This window comes from Puma concolor, chromosome B2 (genome assembly GCF_028749965.1).
Source record: "Puma concolor isolate L17-30 chromosome B2, mPumCon1.1.hap2, whole genome shotgun sequence".
Classification (NCBI taxonomy): Eukaryota; Metazoa; Chordata; class Mammalia; order Carnivora; family Felidae; genus Puma; species Puma concolor.
In genome coordinates, this window is record NC_141671.1 from 141,223,196 (window position 1) to 141,237,145 (window position 13,950).

The following is a 13,950-nucleotide window of genomic DNA, read 5'->3' on the forward strand; positions in this document are numbered from 1 at the left end:
ATCTTTTCCTTTTTAAATATTTAGAGATGTACATGGGAGAGTTATTCAAAATCCCTTTGGTATTTTATTTTAGGTCAACACAATCTGGCTGTTTTGATGAATTATCTTCCTTCAATACGTTGATGGCCAAGTCAAACAATGAATATTAGGAAGCCAGAAGTAACTTATGCATCCATTTTACATCTGGCTTTTAATAAGCTAATAGGAAGGAAGGAAAGGAAAACTATCAAAAAAAAAATCAAACACATTTATTATGAAGTTTTCAGGAGACTTTACGATATTATGATACCCAACTGGTGCGTGGGACAGATGTACGAGAACCAGTAGTTGGTATCAAGAAAGGGACTTATCTGGAGGGTTTGCCACAGAACAGCTGGCAGCTAAGGGAGCACCATCTGTTGGAAAGAAGAAATGTCAATCACCAGTAAAGCATTTTTGATATATGAAAAAAATGTTTTTAAGTCTTTCCAAAGTACTTGATAAAGAATCTTGTTAAGAGTTAGAAGCTTCAAGTTCAGTGGAACAAGTACTAAATTGTGTATATACATCATATCTCCCATACAATCTTTTTGTAAAGGTTGAGCTGTTATATACACACACATTAAATTTACATTATTTTATAATTATTTTTATCTATGAAATAAAAAAAATCTTCATTAATGTTTGTAGCCTTGTAGATATCTTTGAAATGTCACAACCTTTACTTCCTTCCACTGCCTTAAAACTCTGAAACAACTACACATAGCCACACAGAATCTGTTCCCATGACTTCCTGGAAGTTTCTGATCTTGATAATTATCATACTCCTACAAACCACTGCCAGGTTTGAAAGAACCGACAATAAATTTTGTGTAGTATATTAAAATCCCCTATCCAAACAAATCAATTTAAATATAAACAGACATTCCCACTGTGATACCAATCCTTACTTAGGAAAGATGTCATGCTTATTTTGTATTTTGAATAAAATTCCTGGCCTGTTATAATGCATAAACATCTAAATACCAGAATATCTGGTACTTTTACTTGAGTTCAATAGGCATAAGGTATTCTTCCTCAACCTCTCAAGTTTCCTAAAAACCCAGCGCTTCTAAAATCATTATCTGTGCTGGGGCGCCTGGGTGGTTCAGTCGGTTGAGTGCCTAATTGTTGATTTGGGCTCAGGTCACGATCCCAGTGGGATGGAGCCCCACATCAGGCTTCATGCTGAGCAGGGAGCCTGCTTAAGATTCTCTCTCTCTCTCTCTCTCTCTCTCTCTCTCTCTCTCTTCTTCTCCCCGACTCATGCTCTAAAATAAAAAAATTAAAAATTAAAATCATTTTCTGTGCTAAAACAGATAAAACATGGGTAGTTCCAGCCATGGGCACAGAAAGTTCTCCAGTCCTTTCCTGGAAGATATCATCTATCATTCAAAACAAGATATTTTTAAAAATATGTCTGGCACATAGTATTTCTAAAGCTAGTAATTCCTGCCCTTCAAATTTGTGAGCACTACATTCGTAATTAGTTTTGAAAAAAAACAAAAAGTCTTATAGGAGAGTCAAAGTTCATATACTACAAAAAGTTCAGGCATCTTTCATACTAAAGAAACATATATAAAATCTTCCCATGATGTTATGTATAGTTTCTGGATCCAGTTTGCTAACCATTGTCTAACTCCTTGCAATTGTGAACTTTCAGATGCACTGTAGTTTCCTCTGTTCAATTATCCACTTAGTTCAGCTTCGGAAGGACTTATTTGAATCACTGAAAGACCTGTGAGGGTATAACTTTCCATGATCTAAAAATGGAGACCTGGGGTAGGATGTCTTATGGCAAAAGAAAAGAAGCAAAAATTGATGTAGAGTATCCAACCATTGCCAACTCCAGTCAAAGACTTCAACTATCTGGAACATATAACATCCTTCTCTCTTTGCTTGGCAGACACTGCTACTAAGAACCGAGCCTTGGCCTAGCCTGAATATCCAGTTCAACAAGTGCTCAAGGACATATGTCTCCAAAAGGGACAGATAAGACAATTCTTTGTGGGGAAGGAAGGAAATGACTACTTATTTCTAGATTTAATTTTTTTATTTTGAAAAAAAAAAATTTAATGTTTATTTGTTTTTGAGAGAGAGGCAGAGAGAGAGGGAGACACAGAATCAGGAGCAGTCTCCAGGCTCTGAGCTGTCAGCAGAGCCTGATGCAGGACCTGAACCCACAAACTGTGAGATCATGACCTGAGCTGAAGTTGGATGCTTAACCGACTGAGCCACCCAGGTGCCCCTCCAGATTTAAATTCTATCTTTGTAAACATTTTCTAGTATAGGCAATAAATTATTACAGTAATTGATAATCAAATAAATATATATATATGGGAGATGAAAGCAAATAAATTGTATGTTTCACCAATAGAAGAAATCAAAGAAGTTTAGAGTCCACTATTTTACAAAAATTATAATTGTTACAGAAGATAAAATCTAATTGCTATCACTATTCTAGAATTTCTCTAAAATATTGCATCCTCTACTCAAAACAGACAAATAGGGGTGCCTGGGTAGCTCAGTCGGTTAAGCATCCCACTCTTGGTTTCAGCTCACATCATACATCGTGCTCTGTGCTGACAGTGCAGAACCTGCTTGGGATTCTCTCTCTCCTTCTTTCTTTCTGCCCACCCCCCCCCCCCCGATGCGCGCGTGCGCTCTCTCTCTCTCTCTCAAAATAAATAAACTTTTAAAAAAGTAAACAAACAAAAAATACTTGATTTACTAATATACTTCCTGGTCCGAAAGAAGAGCTTCCTTATTTCTACGTTCATGACCAATATAATAATGACTATGTTAAAATTCTGTTTTTTTCTCTCAACCTTAAATCATATTTCTCATTTAGTGACTATAACTATGAATAGGCATTTGGGAATACTTCATTCTTTAAATAATTATATCATCAACACTACTAGGAAAAAGATTTGATTTACAGGATTTTATTTACCAGGGTCTCACCTATTTACATATGAATTTGGATGGCTATTAGTGCTACCCACCAAATACTTCTAGTTCTCTGCCTTCTGGGCACAAGATAGGACTACACTTCCTAGTAAGGGGGGAATATGAACTAATCCAGCCAGTGGATTATAAGCAATGTCACTTCCTTTCTGGAGCATTGGATGGTGTAAGTGAGACCTTCCAGGGTCCTCCCTTTTCTTCCTTTAGCATAGTGACCAGGTTTCCCAGTCAGCCTGAATACCTGAATGACCCCTACCAGCAAAGCCCCTCTGCCAACCTGCTAGGACACAAACCATGACTAAGAAAAAAATCTTCGTTGAGGGCTGTTTGCTACCAGAGCATGATCTGGGCTGCCCCAAATGACATCCTAAGGAGTAACAGAAATTAAATTCAAAACCCAGTAAGTCATAACTCAAAGTTTTGGTTAATAAGCTTTTGTATATCACAAGAAATCCAGCCTTAACATAAAAACTATAGGAAGTTCTCTATTAATAAATTCCCTCAAGATAAGTTGGTCCTACCTATTCCTATAGTTTTGAAAGGAGTCTTCTAAATTTCAAAAAGGAGTCTTTGCTCCTTTTGAGGTGCCATGTTATTCTGGTCAGAGGGCAAAAAGCAGAAAACTGTTCTCTTCCACCTGTCTTGGAATATTCCACCTTGAGACCTAACCTCTCAAGGTGACAGCTGGTAACATTGGCAGAACCAGTTATTCTTCCAATTTTTCCTTAATTTCACTTGAAGTGAAAGGAGAATTAATCTGATATAATCAATTCCCACCTTTCCCCAACCCATCTATATTTCACAAGGGATTGGTGTCCAAACATATTTTCCTCCTAAGCGACTATGATGTTTTCACCCCAGTAGAATACAAAAGAAGAGATCTACTCCAAACTATTCCCAAAGGCCTCTCTCAGGCAGAGGAAGCAGGTGGTTGAGTGCGTGAGTATTCAACTCAGAATCTCTGTGTTCAAGTCACACCTCTGTCACCAACGAGCTGAACGACTATGCAAGCAGCTAACTTCTGTCAGCCTCTATTTCCTCACCTATAAAATGAGAATAATAGTGGCGTTGCCTCTCTGGAGCTTGTCAGTTCTTAAGAGTCGTGACATCTAAAAACAATTCAACAGCTGAGTTCCATCAGTGGAAGGATAATCTGTTTATGGATATTTATGAATCAACACTGATTTGCTGTCACCTCTTAACAGTTTTAGATAAATTAGTTTTGACACTGCTCTATGGTTTCTAGTTTCTATTTCCCCTAATTTTTCTCATCTTCATTTACAGAACCAGAGACTCAAGTTTATGCCACACAATTAGCAGAAGCCAAGCCAAAGCAAACTTGTAAGCTTCTTCCTCTCCACCTCATACATTTCCCTCCTCCTCTAGGCGCTTTCCTTTTCTTGCATTCAATTTCAGGCACCTGCAGTCACTTGAAGTCTGTTGTTTCTTCCACTGCCATCCATTACTTTTACATCTTAGGATATGGCTTTCCTATTAACCAGCTTGCCAGTCAACTGTGTGTGTGCAGAAATGAAGGGCCTATACTGCCTCCCATGGTGACTTTCTGTCCCCTACATCACTAAACAGAAAAGAAATTCTATAGTACAGGTTTTCGAACAGATAAAAAGGGAGAGCAGTATTTTGGGGAAAGCACACTTGAATCACGTTTTGCAAACCACTGCTTTCACAGCCCGTAAACTGAGGACCAAAGACCTTGGCCAGGAACCAGGGCTGAAATAAAATTCTGCACCAATTACTGGTGAAAAAGAAAAGAACGACCCCAATAACTTTCTGCAAAAACTTTTTTTTTTTTTTAAGGGGCTGGAAAATAATGTTTGATGTCTGCCTACCAAAGGTAACGTCTGAAATTTATGTTGACAGCCTTGAGCTTCAATCTGTCGAAGGAAATGAAGGGAAAGTGTGCATGCGTGTTGGTTTTCAAATAAACACTGTATTGGAGCATAGGTGAAGAAGCAACGAAAAAACACGGAGTCGTTTCTGAGGATGACACACGACGGCAAGAATTGCGAGGCGGGAGGTCTATGCCTACCGTGAGAAGACACAGCGGGGTCTCAAGCTACACCACCCAGAACGTTCCACGGAGCCAGGGATGACGTCAAGGACTCCGACTGCTGCTGCCTCTTTCCACAGATGTCTACCTGAATGAGCGTGAGGCAATCCTGGATACACTTCGGGCCAGAAGGAACTGGCCCTGCAGACGAAGGCAGATGAGAAGCAGGAGGGGGGTGCCCAGGCATGCGCAGCAGGATGAGCGGCACAGAACCAGATGGGGGCTTCCTGGAGAAGGAGGCAGCCATCAAGAGCCGGTCCCTCCACCCCTTCTCGCCCAAGACCGCCTCAGGGAACGGCCCCGAGGATACGCGACCCAGGACCACTACAGGGCCTGCAAGCAAGGACAACGACAAGGCGCTGCCCAGCCCCTGGATCCCATCACTGACTCCGGAGGCCGAAGCCCCCAACCGGGAGAAGCCGTCGCGTACAGCGATCCACCCACTGCGCACGTCAGCCGGGATGCGCAAGCGCCTGTCTGCTCCAGGGCTCTGGGCCCCAAGGGGACGCATCACGCACTGTGAGCGCTGCGCGTGCGCAGTGACCCACCACACCCTGAGCTGCTGCGTGCGTGGCGCCGTGCTGCAGTCCTCTGGGGCCAAGGTCGCCCTTGGGCCCACGGAGTAGCTGACTTGGAAGGACATATTGGACCCCAAAACGGACGGTGACACCATTGTGCCACAGTGGGGCGACTTGGGCTTCGGGGCTCCTGAATGAAGCTGTGGGCCGACAGCTCGCGGCCGGTGGTGCACGCCTGCATGCGCATAAACGGCCTTGGACGTGACTGACTGGGTGGCACCTTCATGCTCCGAGCACTGGAGCCGTGGGGACGCGGCGGGCTAGGAGGCCGGGCCATGCACTCTGCAGTGACTCCAGTTTGAAGGCGTGGGCTAAGCATGTTTAATGTGGTCTCACTTTAAGAGTAAAACCTGAATTGAACGCGTACACACAGATGCAAAGATCACTGTGGACTAGTGAAGAATTTACGGTTCTGTGATGGGTTGTCCTGTTATCATTTTTTTTGGTTTGGTTTTTACGTGGAAAACGTGACATTTTCAGGGAGGAGAGCCTGGATAGGAGGGAGATTCAGGAAAGAGGAATCAAAACAAGACTGGAAACTCCCCTAAATGTTCAAGCATCTCGAAACACACGGAGGCAGCAGCAGTGGAGAGATCAAGGCAGGCTTTCCCGTGAGTCATGTGTTTCTCTGTGATCACAACAGAATTTCCTGTTGGGAGTCAAGAGTGCATTCAGGGTGGAGTTCATGAGAAAACCTGTCTTAGTCATGAAATACCAATTTTCAACTCTTTAATACAGCCAAGCCACATTCTGGAAGATTACCATGCACAGAGTTTACCAAAAGATTCTTGAAGAAGTTTAAATTTTTGATATTAGAATAATTCATCTTGTCAAAACAAAGCCACCAGTTAACCTATTGTGTACCTATTACACAAATACAGTTGGGTTAAGCACAGAAGGAGGTACAGGGAAGCCTGGATGGCTCCTTGGTTGAGCGTCTGACTCTTGATTTTGCCCAGGTCGTGATCCCAGGGTCCTGGGATTGAGCCCACATTGGGTCCATGCCGAGTGTGGGGTCTGCTTAAGATTCTCTCTCTCTGCCGGGCTCCTGCGTGCATTCTCTCTCCCTCTCTCTCTCTCTCTCTCTCAAAAAAAAAAAAAAAAAAAGGAGGGGGGAAGAGGGTTACAAAATTAATACAATGTATGTCCACTGCCCTGAAAAAGCTTTTGGAAGATCTGATAGGTGTGGGATCTGAGATCAGCAGTTTAAGGATCGGGCAGACAGCCGGGATGAAAGGCATTGGATCTAACTTGCTCTTTGCAGCTCCCATGGAATTACAAAGTCCATCAGACCCTCTGAGCCTATCCGCTCTGCCTGCTGATCCCCTGGTTTGCTTTCCCAGCAGAGAAGGACGTGTAGTTCAGCTGTCAACCACCCAGGGCCAGCCTTAAATGCATTGACCTGCTTAGATGACAAAATGGATGTTGGAGAGCTCCCTACCCAAAATACCGACTCCTTGCTTGTTAGGGAATCTGAGGCTCTATAATTAGAGAATTTCTCCTGTGTAGACAGTGTGAGAAAATAGAGCTTGCACTTGTATGTCAGGCAGACCTGAGCTCATATCTCAGCTCTTCTGCATGCTATGGACCTTAAGCAAGTCACTTGTTTTGTGAAGCCCTATTTACACATCTGTTAAATGGGGATAGTGTACATGAAAGCGGTGAGATAATAGGAACTCAGTACATTATTTCCTTACTTCCTTTTGAAAATCTAGTGGTGTAGAAACTATAAAGCTGTCCTATGCTCTTATGATCTGGCAATTGAATGTCTCTGTAGGAAAATTAATTACCACCTTCAGCTGTAATACAGAAGATTGGTGCTACAACCACTCAAGTATGCAATGCCTTTGGCAAAGATTTCTCTGTTGTGATCTTCCCCGCTTATTCTCACAATGTTCATTTTGCTAGACTATCCTGGACAGCAAGGACTATATCTTATTCATTTTTGTATTCCTGATGCATGGCATAGAAGGTGCTCTATAGATGTCTGTTGGATAAGAGACTAAATGAATGAACAAATTTTCTAGGGAGAAGAGAAGAAAGGCAATGTTGGCTAGAAGGGGAACATACCCAGGACTAAGAAGGGAAGGTGAGAGGGCCTCAAAACAAAACTGTCTTTTTGCCTAATTTTAAATTATATCTAGAATCAGAACTGCTGATGCTTTAGAGAATAAATTACTCCTCCAGCTCCCCTCCCTGACAGCCACATGTACAGTTACAGCTTCTGCCATTGCTGCTAGTGATAATGATCCTATGGGAAAGGATTAGAAAACCACCTTTTCTTAAAATGGCTTTGGCAATTTTTACAGCCATTTTTCTGCTGCATTTAGGAAGGGCTGATACCTATTTTTCAGCTACACTTCAATATCTTAAGTAAGTATGTATCAGGTCTGACTGACTTTGATCCAAATATGGCTTCTCTGAAGGGGACATGAAGGGTATGTGTCAGGTTTCATGAACTTGCCCACTGCTCCTGAACACCTGCGCTGGCCCAGGTACCTACACAGGCTGAGTTGTGCCTGGCACTGAATGCCAACACCTCATTTTATTTGTAACAGTAACTCCCACACTGAGACACTACATCCCAAAACAGAATCACTGCAACCAAAGCAGGTGAGCCTAGAGGACTTACCACTATCGGCACTCTGTGCTAAACATGAAATTTTTCTCTTTGAACCCCCAGATTCTCCACTAAGAATGGATCACCAAGCAGACCACAACTTTCCTCGAAAAAATTTTATTTCAGTCACCTTCTTGCCCCACCTGGACACTGGTTCATCCACAATCTCCTCTTAATTTTAAATTTTAGAGAACAGGTTAGGTGGGTGGGGAGTCTCTGAACTCTTTATGCAAATTAGCCCAACCCCTCCCCAGAGGACTACACACCTAGAGGAGAGGCAGGTTTTGCTAAGCTCTAGCAGAGTATCTAAAGGTACCTAATTATACACTGTTGTGTAACGACAGTGTTACAGAGGTGACCATAAGAAGACATACCCAAGACCGAAGGACAAAAACGTTCTGCTCATAGCAGCCTTTTCTTCCTGAATGTATATAGGGAACAGTCAGTGGATAACCCTAGTAAAGCACCAGCTAATATATATAATACTGCAGGGGCACCTGGGTGGCTCAGTCAGTTAAGTGTCCAACTTGAATTTGGCTCAAATCATGATCTCACAGTTTGTGGGATCGAACCCGACTTAGGATTCTCTCTCTTCCTCTCTCTCTGCCCCTCCCCCACTCCTGTGCATAGCTTGCACGCCAGCTCTCTCTCTCTCAAAATCAATAAACAAACATTTTTTTTAAAGTACTGCAGATATACATAAGATATAATGCAGGCCACAAATGAAACCCCACATGTAATTTTAAATTTTCTAGCACCCATATTTAAATAAGTAAAAAGAAAAAAGGTATAATTGATTTTCATAATTTACTTAATGCAGATTTCCAATGTATTAGTATTTCAACATACAATCAATATAAAAATATTGAGATCTTTCACATGATTTTTTTCATACTAAGTCTTCAGAGTCCAATGTATGTTTTATACTTAGAGTACTTCTCAGTTCATAACCAGCCATATTAAATGTTCAAAGCCTCATGTTGTTACTAGCTACCATAATAGAGCAGCTCTAGATTTTTTTAAAAATCTGTATTCCATTGGGTCGTCTGGGTGGCTCAGTCAGTTGAACGTCCGACTTGGCTCAGGTCATGATCTTGCACCTCATTTTTTTTTTTTTAATCTGTATTCCATTACACAGACCAGATCCAATGTCTCAGCAAAGTGATCTTAGGAGTTCATGTACTGACATGTGCCATCTGGTCAAAACACATAACTATAATAAAATAGGAAATGAATGTGACTATATGAATGCTTCTCTAACATAATACTATTTCTAGCTCAACTCCAAAGCCAAGATTTACCCTAATAGAAAAAACACTAAAAACATTTCCATTAAAAACAGGAAAAGGACAAGGGTGTCCTTTACCACAATAATTATTTAACACAGTACCGGAGGTACTAAACGGTCCAATTATACAAGAGGAAAACATAGTAAGCCCTTTAAAATTATCATTATTTGAAGATTATATAATTCTTGACCCATAAAACCTGAGTGAATCAACTATAAAGCTATTTAAAATAAGAGAAAGCAATAGGTTGACTAGATACAAAAATTAATATGCAGAAATCAATAGAATTGATACATACAAACAACAACCCTTCAGAAGCTATCATGGAATAAATAGCCCCATTAAAATAACAAACAAAAATAAAATACTTAGGAATTAATGATGAAGTGCACAAGACCTACATGAAGAAACTCTTAAAACACTATAAGAGATTAAAAGAAATATTGAAAACAAAGGCAAACCACGTTCACAGGTAGGAAGTGTCAATATCATACAAAAAAACCCCATAATTCTCTATTAGATTAAAGAGATGTAAGAGAAATGACATAATTTTGCAAGTGGGGACACAGGGTTGGAATGCATACCTACCTGAACATGAATGACAAAGACAGGATGAATCATCTGCTCCCCTCCATCCCATGCCTGGGGGCCTAATTCTGATTACAAAAAAAAAAAAGAAAGTCAGGCTGTATGCCCTCCATTCCTCTGGTTGCCTGTGTATGATGACAAAAGAATATGCACCTTTTCCCAAGTTCTATCTCTGCTCTAGCAGTGAATCCACGTAGTGAGATGAATGTAAGGAAAAAGATCAAGCTGCAGAAGCTAAAGAGGTCAACCCTAATCCCAATGCTCCCACTTAGAAACTGTTAACTTTATATAACTCACTTACCTCTCTGAGCCTCAGCTTCCTTATCTGTAAAACAGAGATTAAAACGAGCCTGCCACTTACTTCACAGGGTTGTTGTGAGGATGGGAACTGAGGTTTGAAAGAGCTTTGGACCATAAAACTCTTCACTGCTATGTAGTTTATTATCCGACAAGATGAATCCATGTGCCAATTCATGTTTAAGTGACCATCATTAACACAGCTCTAAGCCTGACATAAATAAAATCAATGTAAGCTAATTCCTCAGGGTTGTTTATTTTTAAGAAGCTTCAAGGAATAGACCTTCTCTGGAGTGAGCCATTCCCATCCTCTTGAAAGGCTGCCAGCTGTGGTTTCAAATAATTACCCAGAAACATTTGGATTTTCTTCTTCCTCTCCTGTTGTCCTTTTCTCCGAGAAAATGCAGAATTGTTTACCAAAGAGTGGATGTGAAACACACTGAAGCCACTCATTTGTATAGAATATATGTGTCCTTGACTCGCCACTTGGAAGAGAGCTGTGTCACCAGCATCAGAGTAGGCCCACAAGTGAGACCTAAAATTTTTGTTGCCTTGAAGTCTCCAGATTTTGGGGTATATTTGATTCCACAGCACAGTCTTTCCAGTCCTGCCTCCTACCACTTGGGTTTTATAAATGAAGCGGTGATCAAAGAGAGGACTTAAGAGCTCCAGATCTTGCACGTTGGAACAGATCCGTGAGATAGCCAAGTCTGAAGTATGACCACCTCTACAGGTTGCTGACAGGAAGTGGGGACATATAGAACTCTGATGACGAGTAGAAGCTTTTTAAAAATTTCTTAAGGGAGGCCGTTTTTCAAGATCTATTCAGAAAATTTCTGCATAAACGGCCATTATCACATAAGGGATAAAATTAGATTTGGTAACTAGGGAAAAGTCAGACTAACAATGGGTGGGTGGAGACATTTGTGACTCAGTGTATAAAATCTTTTCTTTAGGAGATTGTCTATGGATGATGCCTTACATTTTGGACATAGCAAAATAATAGATGTGAAATTCGGCCCACATCTTTCATACATATGATTGAGTGAAGCTATCGTTTAGAAGAGCCAGTGAGACTTAACCGAGGTCCACACCCCCTTCCCACCATGTGGCTTAAGGGACATTAAGCTGAAATGGGGGGACAAAGGGACAAAGAGCTGAACTATGGAAGGAAATGACAGGATGACAGGATTTCCTATAAAGTGCATGAACAAAGCAATAATACACAAGGTATCTTTATAAACAGCACTAGTAAATTTTACATAAATGCCTGACATCACCTTTTGTGCTTTTGAACTATTTCAGTTACAGTAACATCAGAGACAGCAGCCAAAAACATTTGCTATAATTTCAAAATGCATTCCTATTCATGTGAATCAATGCATGAAAATCAATGCACACCTCACATTCAGGAACACTCAGAAATTGTATGCACAGACACCACACAGAGAGGAAGAATACACATGTCTTATCTCATTTTCTTTAAAAATGTTATATTTTGAGAGCACCAGCAAATGCATAATAGTCTTGGGAAGGAAACAGCAGGCTTCCTTAAGCAATTATGAAATTCAAGTCACCAAATTAGCATACCTAAATCATGCAAGTCAGAATAACTTCACTGAGATTTGTCCTAAATAATTAATAAATTACTTTGTGATATTAAAGAATTATTTCATTACTTCACCATTAAAATTCATGGATGCCTCTATTATGTATATTAAACGTTTTAATTTTAAATTATTTAACTCTTAGATATAGGGGAAATAATATTATTGTATCCTGTATTCTCAAAAAAAATTTCCCTTTATATTACTTTAATCACCTAATGGCTCTTGAAGAAAGCAATTTCCTACAACATTTTATTCTACTCAAAATGCTTTTCCTGTACTTTATCTAGAATGTACTTTATGATGTCTCTACACCAATGTGGGAATGACTGAAAGACAAGACACTGATGAGTAAGAGAAAGAGAAATCATAAACCTTTAAGAACTTGAGTTTGTTTGTTTTTAATGTTTATTTTTGAGAGCGAGAGAGAGACAGAGACAGAGTGCGAGCAGGGGAGAGGCAGAGAAAGAGGGAGACACAGAATCCGAAGCAGGCTCCAGGCTCTGAGCTGTCAGCACAGAGCCCGATGTGGGTCTCAAACCCACAAAACACGAGGTCATGATCTGAGCTGAAGTCAGATGCTGAACTGACTAAGCCACCCAAGCGCCCCAAGAATTTGAGGCGTGAAGAACACACATCAGAACAACATGAAAACTATTTTTAAAAACATGTGAGTCCCATCCTCTGAGATTCTAGTTCACCACAAATCTTACTGGTGGGCACATGCTTCTTTTTCACATTAGCTATCAGAACACTTGGGACCTCTGTCTGTCAAGTAGATAGAAGCAGGTGGCATAGTGTGTGCATCACACATGGACATGGCCTGGACATTGTGGGTGGACATCCCCAGCCCTGCCGTATTTTTCTGTCTACATTTTTCATTTGCCTCATTGTTTGTACTTATTTTTAGTTCATCTTGCTAAATTGTGCATATCTTTAGAAGTAGATTTGAATTCCTTTCACAATGTGAAGAATTTTAAGTGAGTGAATAATAATGGGGAAGGATAAATCTTTTCATAGGGAAATTTTATATTTTGTACCCTTTACCCATTTAGCCCATCCCCCCTCCCACTACCCCTCCAGTAACTCTCAGTTTGTTCTCTATATTTATGAGTCTCTTCTGTTTTGTCTCCCTCCCTGGTTTTTTATTATTTTTGTTTCCCTTCCCTTATGTTCATCTGTTTTGTCTCTTAAAGTCCTTATATGAGTGAGGTCATATGATTTTTGTCTTTCTCTGACTGACTAATTTCACTTAGCATAATACCCTCCAGTTCCATCCACATAGTTGCAAATGGCAAGATTTCATTCTTTTTGATTGCCAAGTAATACTCTGTTGTATATATATGCCACATCTTCTTTATCCATTCATCCATCGATGGACATTTGGGCTCTTTCCATACTTTGGCTATTGTTGATAGTGCTGCTATAAACATGGGGCTGTATGTGTCCCTTCAAAACAGCACACCTATATCCCATGGATAAATGCCTAGTAGTGCAATTGCTGGGTCGTAAGGTAGTTCTATTTTTAGGTTTTTTTGAGGAACCTCCATACTGTTTTCCAGAGTGGCTGCACCAGCTTGTATTGCCACCAACAATGCAAAAGAGATCCGCTTTCTCCGCATCCTCACCAACATCTGTTGTTGCCTGAGTTGTTAATGTTAGCCATTCTGACAGGTGTCAGGTGGTATCTCATTGTGGTTTTGATTTGTATTTGCCTGACAATGAATGATGTGGAGCATTTCTTCATGTGTTGGTTGGCTATCTGGATGTCTTCTTTGGAGAAGTGTCCATTCATGTCTTTTGCACATTTCTTCACTGGATTATTTGTTTTTTGGGTGTTGAGTTTGAGAAGTTCTTTATAGATTTTGGATACTAACCCTTTATCTGATGTTATTTGCAATATCTTCTCCCATCC

General features: G+C 40.6%; 1 long non-coding RNA gene across 1 annotated transcript; it reads right to left on the reverse strand.

The window, feature by feature from the left end:
* Window positions 1-233: 233 nt before the first annotated feature.
* LOC147581309 (uncharacterized) lies at window positions 234-5,471 on the reverse strand. Its single transcript, XR_015250886.1, has 2 exons — window positions 5,036-5,471; window positions 234-395 (listed from the first exon to the last, which is right to left on the reverse strand). It is a non-coding gene; the product is annotated as an uncharacterized LOC147581309 (long non-coding RNA).
* Window positions 5,472-13,950: the final 8,479 nt, after the last annotated feature.